The sequence below is a fragment of the Vidua macroura genome, chromosome 16 (assembly GCF_024509145.1).
Source record: "Vidua macroura isolate BioBank_ID:100142 chromosome 16, ASM2450914v1, whole genome shotgun sequence".
Taxonomy (NCBI): domain Eukaryota; kingdom Metazoa; phylum Chordata; class Aves; order Passeriformes; family Viduidae; genus Vidua; species Vidua macroura.
In genome coordinates this window covers 8,223,835-8,243,337 of record NC_071586.1, presented here as the reverse complement: position 1 = coordinate 8,243,337, position 19,503 = coordinate 8,223,835, and the positions used below count along the sequence as shown (strand labels likewise).

The 19,503-nt window shown below is 41.8% G+C and overlaps 1 long non-coding RNA gene across 2 annotated transcripts; it reads left to right on the top strand.

Annotated features, from left to right (window-relative positions):
- The first annotated feature begins 3,316 nt into the window (after nucleotides 1-3,316).
- On the top strand, nucleotides 3,317-5,176 carry LOC128815522 (uncharacterized). Of its 2 annotated transcripts, none has more exons than XR_008439665.1 (4): nucleotides 3,317-3,386; nucleotides 3,510-3,627; nucleotides 4,182-4,286; nucleotides 4,472-4,548. It is a non-coding gene; the product is annotated as an uncharacterized LOC128815522 (long non-coding RNA). The 2 variants fall into 2 exon arrangements; XR_008439664.1 differs by adding an exon at nucleotides 5,113-5,176 and having other exon boundaries at nucleotides 3,331-3,627; nucleotides 4,472-4,669.
- Nucleotides 5,177-19,503: the final 14,327 nt, after the last annotated feature.

Below are 19,503 nucleotides of genomic sequence, written 5' to 3'. Positions count from 1 at the left end.
TTCCAACTGATTTGTCTCCCTGGACAGCTGCTGCTTACAACTTCCAACTTTCCAATAGATGATGACAACACAGTGAAGGATGGCTCAAGTACTGTGATCATTCACTTCCACCCTGTGGGCTGCAATCCAAAACTTTCCTACACCTCATTTTTTCATGCAGTAAATCATCATTGGGAAGAAAGTGTCCAGATTTCCACTAATGTGAGGGCATTTAATTGCTCACCAAAAATGTTGTGAGGGTTGATTCAAACACATCTGGTGTGAAGCAACGTGTTCACTCCCACTACTGACCACGGTTGCCCCTACTCAGCAGTTCATCTGAAGACACATCTTCCATTTGCAGCTCAATATTTCCAATACCTTGGTATTTTAAAGCCTGTCTTTCCAGGCACTTACTGCCTTGTAACTATATAGCTAAGAATCCAAAGTCCTCTAAAATCAATGGGAGTCTTCCACTGACTGTGTGAGCTTAGATTTAACCCCAGAAAGATTTGGCAATATCAGGCTTTCATACAGAAGTACAGTCCTTATAACCTGAGAGCCAGTCACTGATCTCTGAGGTCCCTTTGTGGGTCACAGACATCAAGGACAGTGGTGAGGCTGAGGATGTGGCATTGCCATTGCTCCTTGCAGGAATGCAACTGCAGGGAGCAAAATCATACATCAGGAGCAAATGAGTAACTGGCTGTGAGTTTGTCACCTGTGCCTGCTCATCTCCCAAGGCAATCCATACAGGCAATTCCTGTGAAGAATTCACTTACACACCCCAGCAGGACATTGCCAGAGCTGTGTGCAAGCAGAGGCCAGCACCACTACTCAGCCTGCAGGGAAGATGAAATGGGAAAACCATCCATGAAAGACTGGGGAAAGCTAAGAATGCAGAGAACACATCCTCTTAGTGGGGGCTGTGCAGCAGCAGCATCCCCTCTGCCATTCCACCATGCTTCCAGCAGGCTGGAAAAGGATCTGGCATTGGCCCCTCTGGCAAGGACAGCCAGCTTAGTGAGCCTGACCTGTCCAGAGATCTCAGAGACCCTGCAGGTGAGGAGGTCACTGGTGGGGAGTCCAGCCCTGCAAGCAAGAAGAAACCAGGCTGGTGGTTCCTCTCCAGAGCCCTTGCTCCTCTCCAGGATGGGATTTGTCTCTCCAAGTGCAGAGGGATCACTTTGTAATTTTTACTAAATACCACCACTTTAGCTGGCTTTGATTCCTGATTACTTCTTCAGAGGTTACCACTTCACCTTAGCTGGCAATCATTTTGCTGTGATTAATTACTGGTTTCAAAAGTACCACCTTCATATTTACTGGGCTATATTATAAAGAGCTTTAAACCTCTAAACCTTTGCATTTTATTCACAGTAGGACAGAAGTCCAGTTATGGTCCTCTAGTACAAAATGCATTATACAGACCTACCAGAAACCAATTCCTGCTCCAAAGACTTTACAATTTAAAGCTGTGATTGAACATTTGTTCACATCCTTATCTTGAAGGAGGTAGGTTGTTCCAAAGACTCCAAAGTGATTATTCATCCTATTCATGAATTCAAGAGCATGCATATGTATTTCCACAACTGGAAAAGGCCACAAGAGTTGGAATAACAGCAGGAGAAAATAAAGAGAGATAATTGTGACTAATGCAATAAGCAGTGGTTAGAGAAGAGTAGCTGCCAAGCTGTTGCTGAATATTTTATTGGCAGTGCACTAGGGGCAAAAGTCAAGGAGAGATTTGAAAAAGGACATTGTAGTATTTTGTTGGCTATTAGGAGAGCCTTTCTTGTGCATTATTATAAGAAAAAGCACAAAAATTTCTGATGGAGACTGGATTAATGGCTTAATTTCTAGGGAGTATTAAATTACCTGGCATAATGTAGAAACATTTATAATTTATAAGTAAAACGACATTAGCAATTTACATGAAGCTTAGAGAAATAGTCTAGACAAGAATTGTTATATTGAAATCCCAAGTTCACGCTACAGGAGTGTGTTTAACACCCATATCCTGTAAGAGGATCCACTACACAGAGGAAGACATCAGTTTTCCTTCTTTCCCTGCTTCTGCCCTCATGCAGACAGGAGACAGGATTGAACAGCAGTGCTGGGAAGAGGCAGCCCAGGGAAGCACTCTGTGACTGCAGGTGAATGCAATCCCACCCCAGCTGCACCACGTGTGGATTGCAGAGCATCAGGAACTGGGCAGGATCCTTCACAACATCATCCATCACTGAAATGCATTACAGAGATGGAAGCTAGAAAACAACATAAAAATCTCTTTCAGCTAAATGATGTTATGGATTGTGGGTTTCCTTCACATGCGTCAGCATTTTACTTTTAGAGGGATGCTTCCCTGTTGTGACTAAAACAAATGTTGCAAGCAATAAAAATAGTATAAGGCTACAAAGAGTAATTTATCAGCTTGCAAAGGCCACACAACTAAGATCTGCAGGCCCAGGACAGGAATCATGGCTAGCTCAGAATTACTGCAAGCTCAGGGATGGGGGTGTCATCCCCTTCTCTTTTATTGCCCATTGAACATTCACATTTCAAAATCCACTTTACTCCCCAGCTGTATAATTTCTAACCCTCCCTATTTTTAGCTACTATTTTATATTCCTGTGACATTCACATTCTCTGGACAGAGAGACATAATTCTGTCTGTCAGGAGAAGCACAGAGAGAAGAAGAGAAAACAATCTTTATCTCTGCTCCTTTGTTTTCCCCATGAGGAATGTGGTGTGGAGATTGTTCACCTGCAGTGATTGCTGGGTTGGATTCTGGTGAAGGTTGTTTGGGGTCAGTGACCAATGGGATCCTGCTGTGGCTCGGGCTCTCAGCAGAGTCACGAGTTTGTTAGTTAGGTAAGTAAGAAGTAAGTATGTAGAGTAGTATAGTATCTCTTTAAATTGTATATTAATGTAATATAGTATAGTTTTAATAAAACTATCCTTCAGCCTTCTGATCTGGTGCCAGACATCATCATTTCTTCCCCTATCTGGGGTTCGCTGCATTTTTACAATATATTCCCTCATTTTTCAGGCCATCAAGAGGTGCAGACAGCATTGCCTGCCTTTTAATAGGCATTTTGGGATTTGTAGCAGCAAATTTTGCCCCCAGAAAACCACACCAGGGTGATGAGCATTGCTGATATGGGGGTCTAGCCATCCCACAGAGATAAAGGACAAGCTGCCAAGAGCCTGACTGGCAAACAGTCACGTCACAAGGGAATATGTGATATCTTCCTTCCAGGGGTGCAAGGAGGTCACAACCAGCCCCCAGCTGCTCTGTGACACCACAGGGCTGCCTGCAGAGTGTGGCACTATTCCTAGCAAAGAGGGGGACACAGTCTAGATGCAAATCATTTAAACCTAAGTCCAAGTCTACTATCTGAATGTAAATTGAATCCTGTACTCTCCTCATGCCCAAAACTCTCTGTGCAGGGTCAGGGGGCTCTGGGAGCTGGTTGGGTTTGTTGGAAGGTGCCCTGTCCTGTGTTTGCTCTACATCCTGTGCCAGGGAGATGGGGAGCATGAGGACATTCCAGACCTGCTGGAGCAAGACAAACAGCAGCACTGTCACAGAGCTGCTGTGAGTTAGGGCTGGAAGCTAGGAACAACACAGTAGAGACAAGAAGGTAATAAATACCGGATGGCAAAAACATTCCAGCTGCTGGTTAGCTGGTGAAAAAGGGATCAAAACTCTTGGGTTTTAACATCTTTGTAGATAGCTGTGGCTAGGCAGTTTTCTTCAGGAGCTGCCAATACAATTTGTTTTAAAATAGTCTAAATATAATGCTAAAAATAATGGAAAAGTGAATTACTCACAAGGAGTGCCCTTTCTAATAATCTTTAAAACACATCTACACTTAATGTCACATTTTCAACTTCTGCAAAATGCACTCGAGCAATGGATTCTGTGCAGCAGGGAGGTATTCATTTAGCATTTTAGTGTGAGCCTGTTTTTGCTCAGTTAACTTTAGGCTATTGATGTTTTATTGAGTGAATAAATTAGTCAGTTCCTATTTATTACATATCTTTATTTGACTTTACATCTTTCTTGTGAGCGCTGAGGGTGAATGGAGGCAGCTGAGGCCAGAGACTGGGGAGCTGTTGGGCACATCAAGACCTTAGACTCTTCTGAGCCACTGGCCAAACCCTTGAACATCATAAGCTGCATTTTATCTTGCAGGAAGCCTGTGATGTGCAGGGGGAGGCCATGAGCCTGCCTGCTCAGGAGCTGCCTGGTCCCACAGGAACACGGTCCCACTGAGCAGCACCTTGCTGCAATGGCTTGGTAAGGGCTCTTCATTCTGGAGGCCAAATCAATGTTCCAAAGGGGAGAAAGCTCACCTTGGGAGAAATGCAGTACCTCACTTGATAACTTTGAACAAAACACATCTTTAAATGCTGGAAGACTTTGCTCATTCTTTAAAAACCCTGGCAATTTCAGTGACTTTACTTCTCTCTCTCTTGCCCTAGTATGATTTCACTGTCTCTGCTGCACACTGGAGCATTCCAGAAATGGAGGAAGCATTAAAGTTGTTTGGGTGCAAGCAGCACGCTGGCACTACTGGGATTCAAGCATCTCCTAGCAACCAAGAGGGGCTGGCTATCCCCAGAACACTCTGCTTGTTTTGAGGAGCCACGCTGGAGCTGAGCTCTAGATAGAAGGCCAAAGTAAATCATTTTACCTGTTTGGTAACTCCTACCATATAACCAAGATATAAACCTGCTCTTGTACAAATCCTGAGCTGAAGCAGCTGCTAAATCCCTCTCCTCCAATGACTTCTGCTGTGAAGCAAAGTAATTGTTTTTAAATGCTGCTCAACACTTAGCAAAACTAAACTGAAGATTAATGGCTTATAGTTTTCATTGGTATTTCCACTAGAAACAAGAAAAGCAACCAAGCAAATGTCCAATTGCCTCTGTGCACAGCTCTGGTGTAATGTGCTATTTAGTAATATGCTATTAACTATGACCAAGCAAATGAGTTCTGTGCTTTCCAAAGAAAAGGAAAAAATCCGTCCTGCAACAAACTTGCCTTTACCTCTTTAAACTTTGGCTGTTGTGAATTTTCAAGTCAACAGTTTGCCTTCTGAGATTATTTCTTCTGCTTGCAGGAAAAAAATCAAATCCTGGGATGGGGTTATTATAGACCCATCTTTTCCACAGGGTACAGTAACTGATCATGTGTGTTCCGATGCCTCTTCACAGTTCTGTTTAATAAATGCTAATGACTAATTTATATAAACAGTATCAGGTTTTTATCTAAAAGAGGTTTAATTCAGTACTGATCAGATTTGGGCTCCTTGGCCTGCCAGCCAGTTTGGATTTGGACAGGGACACTGTGGATGGGTCACTCCAAGGTTTAGAGGAAAGTTTCAAGAGTCCCAGTGAAAACTGTGCTTGAAGCAACTGCTCATGCTTGAGATGTCCCTGCTGTGTGACAGGCCTGAGCACAGAGATTTATTCCAGCTGCCATTTTGCCACTCTTCTACATAAGAGGCCAAGTGGGGAAAAACACAGTGCACACAGGTGATACTTCTTATATTTTGGGAAGATTTTAATGACTTTTTTTTCCCCACTATATACTATTACTCATGAAATTCATAAAGGGCTTTGCAAGAAGTATTTCATTGTAGTTAACACAATGAGACACTAAACTTCCAGGAACACTGGGACATTATGAAAGTGATTTATAAAACACCATCACTATGGTCAGTGTAGCTGCAGTTGCCCCACACAGCTGTGTATAACGCATACCTTTCCAATTACCCAGGTGTCCATCCCTTTTTCAACTCAGATGATACTGAGAAATCAGAAATGCCTTGCAAAATAGTTTTGCAAGTTCATAGGTTAAAGTCTTCAATATTTTATAGGATTTATGGAGTGGAATCTCATCTTTTCAGAATTTAAAACAATCTCAAAATATAATTTCTTGGAATTTACTTTACGTTTCAAGACAGAAACATACTATAAAAGTATAATAAAACAGCATTTTCCACTGAATCCTAAATTATTAAATGCACTGCTTTTAAGGGATATTTTAAATACTAACTAGGAAGATAAATAAAACCTTGCACAGGCCACAGGTCTGCAAAATCTCCCCTCAAGGAGCAGGGATGCCCCAGGCTCTGTGTTTCTCTCCAGTTGTTCTCCAGAAGCACAAAATCTCCTTTGTTACTCAAAGGGCTCATTTCAGAGCCCTGTCTTGGTCCTGACAACCTCACAAACACCAGAAAACAATTCAGTGAAACTGAAGTTTCACCTTCAAAAAAGAAACAAAGAACTTCTGTACAAATATTGAATTCTGTGAACAGATTCTTTTTTTTATCACCTACTTCAAAAAGTCATTTTACAGCAAGTGTTGCATGAGCTCACAATACCATTTGTCACACGGGACAATACCAATGCTGGTATTGACTTTTTCCTGGCTGTTCACTGTAACTATGAATAAGATATTAACTTGTCCCATTTAAGTGTTTCTCCTGCTCTTACTCCACAAGCACAAATAGAGTTGTGCATAAATATGTACCTTTTTGTTAAATACAAAAATCCATTTTGCAGGGAGGTGGATGTGAAACACAGCAGGGACTATTATTGCATGTACCATGAATTAACTGATTCATCTATTGAGACATTCATGTTTTCAAGACTTCAGCAATTACATCTATATATAATTATTATGCAAAGCATACTCATATCTGAGTACTTAAAAGGATCTTGATGCAAGCACTTGGGGATCTGCTCCCATATTCTGTGTGTGTGTGTGTAAGGGTAATTGTGAAAACTCTCCTGCAATGTGTGTACTTTAGAAGTTCCTTCTGGGGCCAGCCAGGACATGAGGCACCAAGAAATGCACTCCTGTGACACTGATAGATGACTCCAGAAAAGGATCAATTCAGGCTCAGCACTGCAAAACCCACAATGAAGTCTTTTTTCTCAAAACACAACTTCTAAGCCCCTGAAAGTGTTTGGAGAAAACAACAGAGCAGTAATGGAAGAAATAAGAAAATAATGAAACCATGAATATGACACCTAATCACAGATGCCTGTAAAAAGATCAAGCTATTATTACTGGATACAATTGTAACAAAACAGCAGTATCTCTCTAACACAACATTTCAGGATTTCAAGTAAGAGTAGAATAATGTCATGTTAGTGCCTCTTGCAAACAGGCAACTGCAAAAAGGTGATGTTCCCCTATAGAGGGAGCAAGGTACTGGCTGCTAGTGGGGCTCTGAACCTTCCTACCCTGGGCTAATGCATTTTGGGGAAAGAAACTTTAATCTGACATGTATTTAAACTGCCTTTCAATGTAGGAATGTATGAAATTATTTTCTTTCTTTGATGCCAATCCCTTCTCTATGGTTATACCAATGCAAGGGATCTAGGATGTAGCAGACAGTAGGAGATGATCTAAGATGCTCTAAGTGGAAATTTAAAACAGTCTCTGGGTAAGGATTGAAGTTAAGAGCTGTAGCAAAGAAGATAAAATCTGATTCAGGTCTGAGTTTTGGTTAACCATGTAGGTATCATTTAAGGAGTCAGGACACTGTCATCAGGAGTTAGTGAGTCATAAATGATGGAATTTGATAAGGAAAAGGAAGTTCCCAAAATACAAAGATTTCATTAAAAAAGCCCCAAAACACCTCACACACTCACTGACACTAAAGGTAACTCTGTCCATTAGGCAGTATCATTTTGATAGGCTGGGAGGGAAGGAATGTTTTAATAAACTAATAAAGAGATACAGATGATTAGACCAACAGAACCAGGAAGATGGAGTTTCATTACCCTGTCCTGTACTGCATACTGTGCACCCAAGTGTGCACAGCAAATGGAAACCTTCAGCTGCATGACTTCAGGATGTTAAAAACAACACAATAACAACATGTACTTGGGTCTACTAACGGCACTGTAAATAGACATCCATTCCAGCAATCAAGGCCACCAGAGCACAGCTGTCATTAAATGCATAATAAAAACCTCCAACTCAACAAAGTGGGAGTAAAAAGCAAATCAGGGTTGCCTGGCTGCTCTGCAGGCATTGGTTGTGCTGACACCACATAGAGTTTAGCAAATAAAATTAGGTATGGACTTGTAGCACTGGACTCTCAGGGCTTTTTTATTCCCTCACAAGTTTGTTGGTGCCTTTTGGAGATGATATGACTTCACATTTGATGTTCAATCGAATCACTAAGTATTTTTTATATATTTTTAATATATTTTTATATCATTTTTTACTAGAAACTGTTAAATTTGAGGAACATTAAAGGATTAGAAAGGGATAAATGTAAGAAGGACATTATCAAGACCATCCACTGAACAGCCAGTATATCAGTCTATCTGCCAACATAGTTTTACTGAATTGTCTCAAGCACCAAAATCCTTTCAGACACATTTGCAAATAATACTTTAACTAATCAATTAGTTTGCTTCCCCAAATGCATATATGTATAAAGTGAGAGTTCATGTTAAAAAAGTCACCTAACAATTAATCTTCCACTTTCCATTTAGAAAGTACCAATGTCTTCCTATCTGTTTCCTTGATATTACTAAGTACAGCAGAAATAAACAAGGATAACATTATTCAAACCACTCAGCATATTAGTCTCCTTTTAACATGCTTTGATGAGGCAAGTCACCATCATAATGCTGTTTAAAAACTAATTTGTGTGTCAAGTACAGACCAATGAACATCATCCTAAAAGCCATGCAGAGTGAAGAAAACTGCACAAAGCAATGAGCTCGATCCCAGTTCAGTTCTGTCTCCTGGCACACTGGTGTTTGCACTGGTGGCTGCAGATCACCAGCTGGTGCCAGTGCCCTCCCTCTGCTGTCCCCCTGCTCCAGCCATCCTTCCAGGGCACTGCTGTCACCACTCTGAGACTGTAAAACTCAGAGGTAATGGAACTAAACATGGGACTAAAATACTGCCTAAAGTAGGACTAGGAAAAGATTTAGATTTAACAAAAGACTTCTGCATTCAAAAACAAATCAATTACATATGGTTTCACTTATACCATATTAAAGTATGTTGTGATAGGATTCTGTTATCCAAATGTAACTTCTGATACCAAAAAATTTCAATACAGAAAAGAAATCTACGGAATTATCATGCTTGAGACTCTGTGCTCCTGTACTCACTTCATACCAGATTTACAAGGCATCAGTGATGCTACTCTGAATTAAGTACAAGAGAGCTTTGCTTCACTCTGCAGAACATGTCACTAATAGAAAATGAGAGGCTGCAAGTACCACAAAGCCTCAGAGAGGAAAATGGAGACACTCCTTTCCTATGATCCTTTGTAAATGGTCTCTTGAATTCTCAATCCAGCTCTGCCATTGACATTCCCAGACTATTCAAAGTCTGTCACAAAAAGTTTTACAGACAATGCAATGCACCATGGATGGAGAGAAGAGACATGCTGTGCTATCTGCCACTGGCAGACACTCCCCCTCCTAACACAAACACCTCAGTGTGACAGCAACTCAGGAGGTGTGAATATCATGTCCCACCCAAGAAGTTAGGATAACTGTTTGAACCTTTTTTGCGTTTTTTTTGTTTTGTTTTGGGTTTTTTTGGGTTTTTTTAGTTGGTTGGTTTTTTTAGCTGGCTTTTGTTGTTGTGTTTGTTTGTTTGGGTTTTTGTTTGTTTTCTTTTGTTTCCCCAGAATTGCAAATAGATTTGGATATTCAGAAAATTCATTCTCTCACTGCTCAGACTGGTGCAGTGGCAGTGACTGGGCACAAGGATGCCTGCCAGTGCCTCAGAGGGCCAGCCAAGACCTCTCAGGGTGCCTGTGTAACTCGTATTTGCTGCCAAGTGTGTTCTACAGAGAGCACACAGGTCTGGATACATCAAAATGTGTCATTCAAAGTGATGCAGCACAATCTGAGCGTGGCACAGTGCTGAGACCACACGGAGAGCTACCAGCAGAGGTTCAGCCACAGCCTGGGTGCCCAGGCTGCTGCAGGACTGGCTCCCCCATGGAAAGGGCACTGCTCCAGCATCCTCCCAGGGCACAGCTCCCTGGGAAATGGCTGAAGTGACAGTCAGTACTTGGAGCTGCTCTCCAGACTGCCATTTAACAAGCTGTCAGGATGACTTAAAAATAGCACAGGATCTAACTGCAAAACAGAGTTCTGGTTTGCTTGTTCTGCTTTCCCTGCTGTGATTTTATCAGGAATTGGCCAGCTTAATATAGCTTTGCTAGTTGCCAGGAAATAGCATAGTTTTGTTTTAAATTTGCTTCTTGGCTGGGTTTTCCAAACTAACCCAGTCCCAATTGCCCCTCAGTGACGGGCTGCAGCAGTTTGCACCAGAGCCTGGACCAGGAGAGCTGGGCTGAGGACAACGTGGCCACCAGGCAACCCTCGTGTCCCCTCGTGCTTCCGTGCCCACATTTATAAAAACAAGCTATAGTTACTGCCTACAAAAAAAGCTGACACTTTTATAAATGCTCAGAAGCAGAAATCCCTCATTACAGGGTTACCTTGTGAAGGTGTAAGCTTTTGGGTTGAGCTGGGAGGAGGTGTGAAATAAAGGAATGTAAAGCACCTGCAGCACTGACACTGAAGTTGAGGCATCTTCCAACTGGCTGTGACTTTAAATTGCTTGCAAGACTGAGATCCTCCTCCAGCTCAGGCAAGAGCTGTTTTGTCAGTTTGAAACTAATCCAGCTAAGGTAAATATCAAGGTTTAATTAGCACAGATAAAATGAGAGTGATCATGCAGCTCTTCAAAGGGTAATCCATTACCTTGCTTAAAACTTAATATTCAGAAAAAAATAATAACATGCTTTTGAACAGGATTTAAGATTACTAAAAGTAGAGAGGTCATTTGGAAAATGTCACAGCCTTGGTCAGCAGATCTGGGGATGGCTGAAAGTACCCAGGGGCATATTAAAAGATAAATCTTGCATATTTAGAATTCATCAAAATATAGTATGGATTTCTGGTTTATCTGTCTCTATCTTTCAGTTTGCCTTTTTACATTATATTTCAATGTCTTGAACTTGACTTCCTCCTTCAGATACAAATTAAAACTATCACCAAGGAATTAAAAAAATTCTTCTAGTAAAGAAGTGCTAACTCTACTGTCTGTTTGCAGAAAGACTTCAACACAGCTAATCCCTGGGTAGCTTTTCTTTTCACTTTCCTTTAGGTGTTCTGTTAGAAAAATACTTCCAATATTTTTGAGATCAGATTCTCTTCTAACAATCCTATTTTTATCTTGCTTTTATGAGATTCTGAAGAACATTGCTTGGTCATCATCCAGAACTGTATTTCTTTTCATGTATCAAATTCCATCTGTAACTGTTATCTAACTGCACTAAGACTATTCTTTAGCTAAGCAATCTAGAAATATTGCTTTGCCACCCATTTCCTTTTCCAGTCTTTCCAGTTCTCAGTCTTCCTCAGTAAAATCTAAACCTGCCCCAGCCCTGGTTCATTTCTTGTCCCATCACACAGATCAAACTAGTCGAAGGCTCTTTTGCAATCAAGACACATGACCTTGTGTTGCTGAGTTGTTATGTAAGAAACCAAGCCTGACCTTATTTCCCAGAGAGCACTTCCTCCACCTCCCACTTTCACAGGTGTCTGGCTCCCTGCCAGGCTCTTTAGGGACCCAGGACTTCCCAGACTCTGGCAGTGGCTGCCTACATTCCCAGTTTCAAGATGGGAACCAAGATGTCTTTGTGTCAGCCCCAGACATGATCCTGCTGCTCTCTCTGGTTCTCTGAAGTCTTACCTGCCTAAAATCCCCCCCAAGGTTCATGGATGCTGCTCCAGGTAAACTTCTGCTGTCCCCCCTGCTCACAGTAATATATCTGAAACAGCAAGCTTCTATTTGTTTTTGTAGATTTGAATAAATCCCTCCCCAAAAAAATGCAAACTCTTCCTGTTTTTACTGAAAAAAAAATTAATTTACACGTGTATGGAGGATGCTGCTGCTTTTAGGAAGTGCCCCTTGTGCACACTAAAGAGGAAATCGGGAGTTGTCAGACATGAGTTTGTCTTTTTTTGTTATCCTCACATAACCCTCCCCAAAAGAAATAATTAGAAAGCAAAATTCTCCAAGCTCCAAGTATGGAGAGGAAATGTGGGAAAAAAAAAAAAAAAATTTAAAGGTTCCAAGAAACAGAATTTGCATATCTTAAATCTGTAGGCAGCCCTGCAAACCATATTTCTTTCTCTTTTGAAAGCAACTTCCCTCTGCATTCACAATTCAGCCCAATAAATTTCATAGCAACCCTGTGAAGTGCACAAATAACAGACCTCAATAAGTCACAGTAAGAACTCAGAGAGCCTGGGACAGAAAGAGGTCCCAAAGCTGCCTTAAAATACCTGATTGCTCAGGACAGTTAGCACCCAGCATTGACACTGCCTCTTCCAATACTCCAAAGGCAGTCTGTGTCTCAAGTGCCTTCATTTTCCCCTGCAGCAATGCCACCCCTGCTCTGCAGGACTCAGCAGTCCCTGCAAGAGCAGGGCTTGAGGTCAGTTCTGCTGTCACAGCATCCTCACAGGCAGCTGTGAGCAGGGACAGGAGCAGCCAGAGGCAGGGAAGCACCCATCAGAAAACAGGCCATTGATCCATTCATTGGTCATCATCCAGAACTGCATTGCTTTCCATGTACCAAATTCCATCTGTGGCTGTTATCCAGCTGCACTAACCCTAACCCAGCAGTCCATTGGTGTGCATGGTTTGTGTTGTAACACAGATTTGTGATCTTGCCACAGTAACATAACAAATACCTAAGAAGTAACATAAGATATAAGAAAAGCATATTCTTGGTTGCAATAACTATTGAAAATTTTAGTTAAGAATTACATGAATGTTTATCCTCTCTCAATCTCTATTTATCCTCTCTCAATCCTCTTTCTCCACTTAGCTGCAAGAAGAAAATACTTGGATATGCACATTATCTGGTTCCACATAAGTCACAGAAAATGAACATTAAAAAAAAATCAGGGCTAAAATTATTTCTTAGGAGATTCAAATAACTGCTTGTTCCTCTAGCAACACTGAGCATTGACAGGGATAAACCCAGGCAGGAGATTGCTTGGGTTTCCTGAAGAAAACACCAGGACCTGTCCACTTGGAATATTGCAGCAGCCTGGGTGCATCCACAGATCCTCATCTTGTAATGCCAAGGACTGAGTGTGAGGACATGGCAAGCTCTAGTAATGGTTTTGCTGGTGCTAGAATAGGAACAAACTCCACTGCAGGTGCAGGTGAGAGCTGGGAAGCCAGGGAGAGGACACAGCAGCCCAGCAGGCAGCCTTGGAGCCAGCTGGAGGGAGCAGCCTTCAGGGAGACCATGCCAGGAGCACTCAAAGGCTTCAGTCTCCAAAGCTGTTTAAAAAGAACACAAAATCCTAAACAAGAACAACACAACTCTCTGGATACAAAACACAAATCTTCTGACTTCAAAACAAATCCTGCCTCCCTTCCCCCCACTGTGTCCTTGAAGAGCTGCCTTCTTTCCGCCTTTGCTTTCCACACACCTGCCCTGACTCTCCAGCCCACATTCCCTTTGCCTGCAGCAATCCCATTTCCCTTCTCCCACTGCCATCTGTGCCCCCAGCTCATGCCCTGTGTATGTCTGCTCCTGGAGTTTGTCCTACACCACTGCTCCGTCTCTGCTGTGGAGGGGAGTGCTCCTGCCATCCATCCATCCATCCATCCATCCATCCATGAATCCATCCATCCATCCATCCTCCATCATCCATCCATCCATCCATCCATGAATCCATCCATCCATCCATCCTCCATCATCCATCCATCCATCCATCCATCCATCCATCCATCCATCCATCCATCATCCATCCATCCATCCATCCATCCATCCATCCATCCATCCATCATCCATCCATCCTCCATCCTCCATCATCCATCCATCATCCATCCATCATCCATCCATCCTCCATCATCCATCATCCATCCATCATCCATCCATCATCCATCCATCATCCATCCATCATCCATCCATCCATCCATCCATCCATCCATCCATCCATCCATCCATCCATCCATCCATCCATCTATCCCTCCCTCCCTCTCTCCCAGGAGGTCTCTCTGGGCAGACCTCAGAGATCCACAAAGCAGTCCTGACATCACAAATGCTTGTCCTTGGAAAATTCAGAACGGAGGAACGAGAGCACCTCTCATGCTGTAAAGGACCAAGCCAGTGATAGGAAACCCACCAGCCCCTTGCTTTTCCTGTAATGTCAGCCCTGGGTCAGTACACTGAGCATTTGGGAGAGAGCAGCAATGAATCTGGAATAATGGCATGCAGGCAGAGAGACAGCTCAGAGGCAGCTCAGAGGCAGCTCTGTGCATGCAGCTCTTCAGGCAAGGTGTCCCATCAGGGGAACAATCAGGGCTCTGCCTCACAGGGAAATGCCAACAGGCGCTGCTGGGGAGTTTGCTCACCCTTCCTGCAGCTCCATTCCCACTCCTGCCCTGGGGGAGTCCCAGCCATCACCATCAAGGCAATTGTGATAGCTCCAATAGCTAAACCATTTCTGGTTTACAGGATTTATGTTTTTACTTTTTCTATTTATCTGAAAAACTGTCAAGATCCTCTTTCATGTGACCAGTAAACTTTTAGGAACACACACACATCTCATGTTGGAAATGTTTTAAACTACTGATTAATCTCCTTGAAACCTGATTGCTTATTAGCACTGCTCTGACAAGCAGTTCAGGATTTCTATCACAATCTCATTTTTTCCTACATCTCCTGGCGTTACTATTTTAAGTACAGAACTAAGAATGGGAGAACACAAAGACAGGAATTATTATACTTCCCAGAAAAAGTTTTGCTCTTTGAATTTTGTTCTAGGAGCCAGCAGAAATCCAATCCTGTTGTGCTTTTTATCTGTCATTTTTCCCTGGAAGGTGTTATTAGCTCAATTAGCAGAGCTATCCATACTGAAATTTCTCCTTCTATTCTTAGTTTACAGCTCTTGAATGTAAAATTCAAGAGGCAGAACTTTGAGACACAATTTATGGCAAGTTTGAGAATCTTTCTGTCTTTTACCTCGTTACCATCCACTAAGCTGTGTATTTAATTCTATTCTAGGTTGTGGTAACAGAGCTTGTCTGCAGTCAGAGCACCCCTCAGCAGAGCCTCTGTGGACATTCAGGCACTCAGAATGTCACTGCAAAGGCCTGGCAGCTCCTGTTGGGGACACAGGACCTGCACAGCTCAACTGGCCAGCGTGGCCAGCAGCTGTGGAACTGGGCAGGTGAGGTATCCACACAAGAGCACGTGGGCACAGAGACCACCTTTGAAAACACAAAGTTAATGGTTTGATCGAATGCTAGTCCTGCCTTGCTGCAACAAAGTCATCTCAGGCCATAAGGCAGCCTATCATTGTTATTCTATGAACACACTCTACCTTTTATTCTGCCTGAAATAACATTGACTCATACCTTTCCTTAAGGGCGGTTTTAGGATGTGAGTGAGCTGCTACCTCTGCAGTATCTGAAACAGAGCAAACGTTTTCTATCAAGTCTTCACCTCTTCAAGCAACACACACCTCCACTTGTGTGCATTCAGTGCTGTGCCTGGGAGGGATGCTCACAGTGTCTGCTTCAGCTTGGGACTCAAAGGGAAGCAACTTCCAGGGGCTGCCTGCCTGCCATGGCAGGTGCTCAGTGGGAGCCAGGAGCGAGTGCCTGACATTTCCAAAGCTGTGCTTTGTGACTGCAGAAACCAAGCACTCCTTACATCTTCCTGTAAGCCCAGCAGCTAAGTCAGAGAGCTGCCACACAGGAAAGAATAGGTTTTTCTTCTCAGTCTCCCTTTCCCTCCAGATCCATTCTTTCATTACCGTGTACCCTGTGCAGAACAGGAGGTTGAAGGATGCAACCCAAGATCTCCCAGCCCTAGGGTAGCCCTACAAACACAATCCCTACAAGAACTCAACTTTGAGAATGAGCTTCCAGGAGAATTCCAAATGCTGTCAATAGGGTTGTTCAACCCTCTGAAAGGGCAAAAATACTAATAAAGGAGTCAAAAGAGATGAATTGTATGAGTCAATGTGGCCTGTGCAGAATACATGTAATACTTTTGCAGAAGGCAATGCAAGTAAAGGGGAAGCATTCAGTAGCTTGGTGTTATATTGTCACCATTGTTACCATCACAGGATAGTGGCCCCAGCAGGATCTGTAAATTTTTCTTTAGAATAAAGAGGCATTTCAAATATTACAGCTGTATATGCAAACACCATACTTTCAACAACACAAATTAGGTGCTCATTTTAATAAAATGCTCTATTTAATAAACTCCAGTGCAAAATATGTCAAAAGCATCCCTTTATCTGGGATAAAAAATCCTTTATTGGTAGACTGACAATCACTGCTGTTTCTGTAAACTGTGAATCAACTTCCCACACCTTAAATCAGCAAATTACTGTATTATTTCTCTTGTGCTTGTCATTCAGAGCACTTCACCTTGAGAGGAAAGAAAGAATTTTTTTCTTTGACAGTGGCTGATAATGAGTATACTTGTAGAAAAGCATTTTATAGGGGTCAGTAGCCTGTTACAGAGGGATTCTTCTGTAGCTTTTCATCACAGAGCAAATGGAGAACATGCTTTTGCTGCTATTGAATCATATCCATTCCTGAAAATTACTGTGGTTCCTCAATTTACAGTGTGATTGAGACAGAGAAAGAAAAATATAGGGTCAGTACTCACAGCATGAATCAACAAAATCAGTATTACAACAATGCAGAAATTCTGAATATCATAAAGCAGTAGAAAACATTATGTTACCATGTCTCTCCTATTATCACCTGCCATGCTGGACTGTAATGGAGGTAGGGCAAGGCTTCAGAGCACTAAATGCATCAATCCACGAGGATCAGGCAATTTGTGTTGTATTATTCTAGCTGTACTACAGCTTCCATTGATTGGTCATGACTTTACTTGAAAAGCAGGAATATACCTCTATGTAAATGTAAGCAGTAATACTAGTCTTCTATTTCTTTTATATTAATTTCTTTGGTATTATCCAACATTTGTGGAATGTCTCTCATTAAACCATAATTCTGCATTGAAATAGGATTAGTAATTTTTCTACTCTGAATCTACTGGTGTTCCTATCAGTACTTTGACATTCAGAATTGAATTTCTGCTTCTGAACCACATTTCAGAAGGTTATTTTTGCCAGCAATTTATATTGTATTATTCTTATTAAGAAACAGGCTTAAAAAGAGAGCAATATCAAAGGCTTTTGGTTTTCAAAAGCTGAAGAGCTGATGGGACAGAGGGAGCCCCATTTCTAACCCAGAACCACAAACCCAAATTGGCACAGTGTGTTAGCAAAAAAAAAAACAAAAAAAAAACAACAAAAAAAAAAACAATTCAGAAGAACAGAAATTAGATCATGTAACAGACAGAAAGAATTGATTAATCTTATTGATTCAGAGCAGCACTATCTGCATTTAACACTATCTAGAAATGAGACCCTTCCTAGTTTAGAATTTACATATCTAATGGAAATACCATTACATTGAGGACAATGCACATTGGGAAACAGAGCCACCACCCCCATCTCCAAACAGTACAAGAGACTTTCCAGCTGGAGGCCTAAGACAGTTGAGTCCACACACCTGAGCTGCCTTTCATAATACAGAATCATAACCTTATATGTAATCTGATATCAGATGATCAGCTGATCTTTAGAGTCTTTTCCAAGGGTCATCTCTTTCACAACACCTCTGAAACAGACACATCTCCAAGGCAACTTTCACACTCTAGATAATAATCATTATGTGTGTACAAACAGTGGACATTTAGGGCAGATAAGGACAGAACAAGCTCAGTGCTTGGTCTGAAGGTGCTTGGAGAAAAGGAATTATGGGATTCCAGGTGACTAAGTCGATTTTAAGCTACTCTCACATTCAGATCACTGTCCCATGGACCTTTTCCTCAGGCACTCCAATTCATTGGCTAGGATATTTAAACTGCCATTCACATTAAAATGTGAATTGTAGGGGCAAGACAGAAACAGAGATTTGTCTCAAGCATCTCTGCTGCACTGGCTGCAACCTCTGACAACAGGGCAGAGCTGGAGCCCAGGAGTAGCAATGGCTGAGTCACTGTTAACGGAGGCAAAAACTATACCCAGAATCATGACTGGTGGGAAGCAAGGATCTTGAGGATAGAGATATCAAAATTTAAGACAATAGGTATTTAAAGAAATAGAACTGAAACTGCAGCATCAAATCTCCACTAAATCTCTTGCTGTAAATAAAAATCAATGATAATCTTGTCTCTAACTTTTTAGGATGTGTTCAACAGATATATTTCAAAGCCTCTGAAAACTAATGGAGCCTGGAATATGAGTTTCATGCTTAAAACAATATGTAACACAATTATGCATAATGTTCTACTGTGTTACAAACTTACAGGAGAAAATTGACTTCTGTATAATTGCTTATTTGACATTAGTGTCTGTGTAACTGAAACCACGTTGAGCTTTCAGCTTGTCAAATATTTTGTGCCTTTCCACCTGTGAAACATTAGAATTAGCCTGACTTTTCCACTCAAATCTAGCCCATGTGAAATGTCCCTCTGATCTTCTTGGCTTAGGTATTGTTTGAAGCTACCCACAGCCACCTACATTGTCACCATGAGAAGCAAATATCCTTCTCAAGGACATGAGGCACAAACAGTACCAAATCCAGAAAAGAGAGAAACGGGTTTCTCATGTTTCTCAGCATTTCCTGTGCAGTAGAGGAAACCTGATTACAAGCAGCAGTATTTACCCAGTTCTAAGGTAACATAAAGGTTAAGAGAGTCCCCCCTCTAGGACACAAGGTCATGACTCACACATGGGTGATCAGTATCCATTCCCCTCTGCACAGGATTTCCTCTCCTACACATTCTACTTTCATGACATGGGGGATTATTTGGATCCAGACAGCACAAAGAACCTGCATCAGTCCCGTGCTAGGCAGAAACTTGAAGCGAGCTGAAAGAGCACCCTTGGTCAGCAATTAGCTCCTTCTCACCAAAGGATCTACTTAAAAAAAAAAAAAAGTTGAGCTGAAGATCAAACAGACTGGCAAGTTTAGCTGCAGTCAAAGGTGAGCATCCTCTGCACCTACTACAATGTTCCCTCCCAGTAACAGGTATTATACCCAAGGGGCTCCAGGCATTGCTATATGAGCACACTATAACACCAAAATACCCAGGCTCTAAGTAGCCAGAATTTTTATTTGAATGCACTGCTACCTTGGTAAGGGATTTCTGTTTTAAATTAACAACAAGGACAATATGAATAAAGATGATTTTAAATTCATAAAGCTGATATTATTTGGATTAAAGGAACGGGCATGCAAACATCTGACACAGCTAAGCTTCTGTTTTCTGGCAGCAAAAACAAAGGCAACACCACAAAATCACTAGAAACTAGGTTAAAAAAGACAGTGTGAAAAGAAGATTGGAAAAGGTGAAAACCAACAGCAATGAAGGTTAAAACCC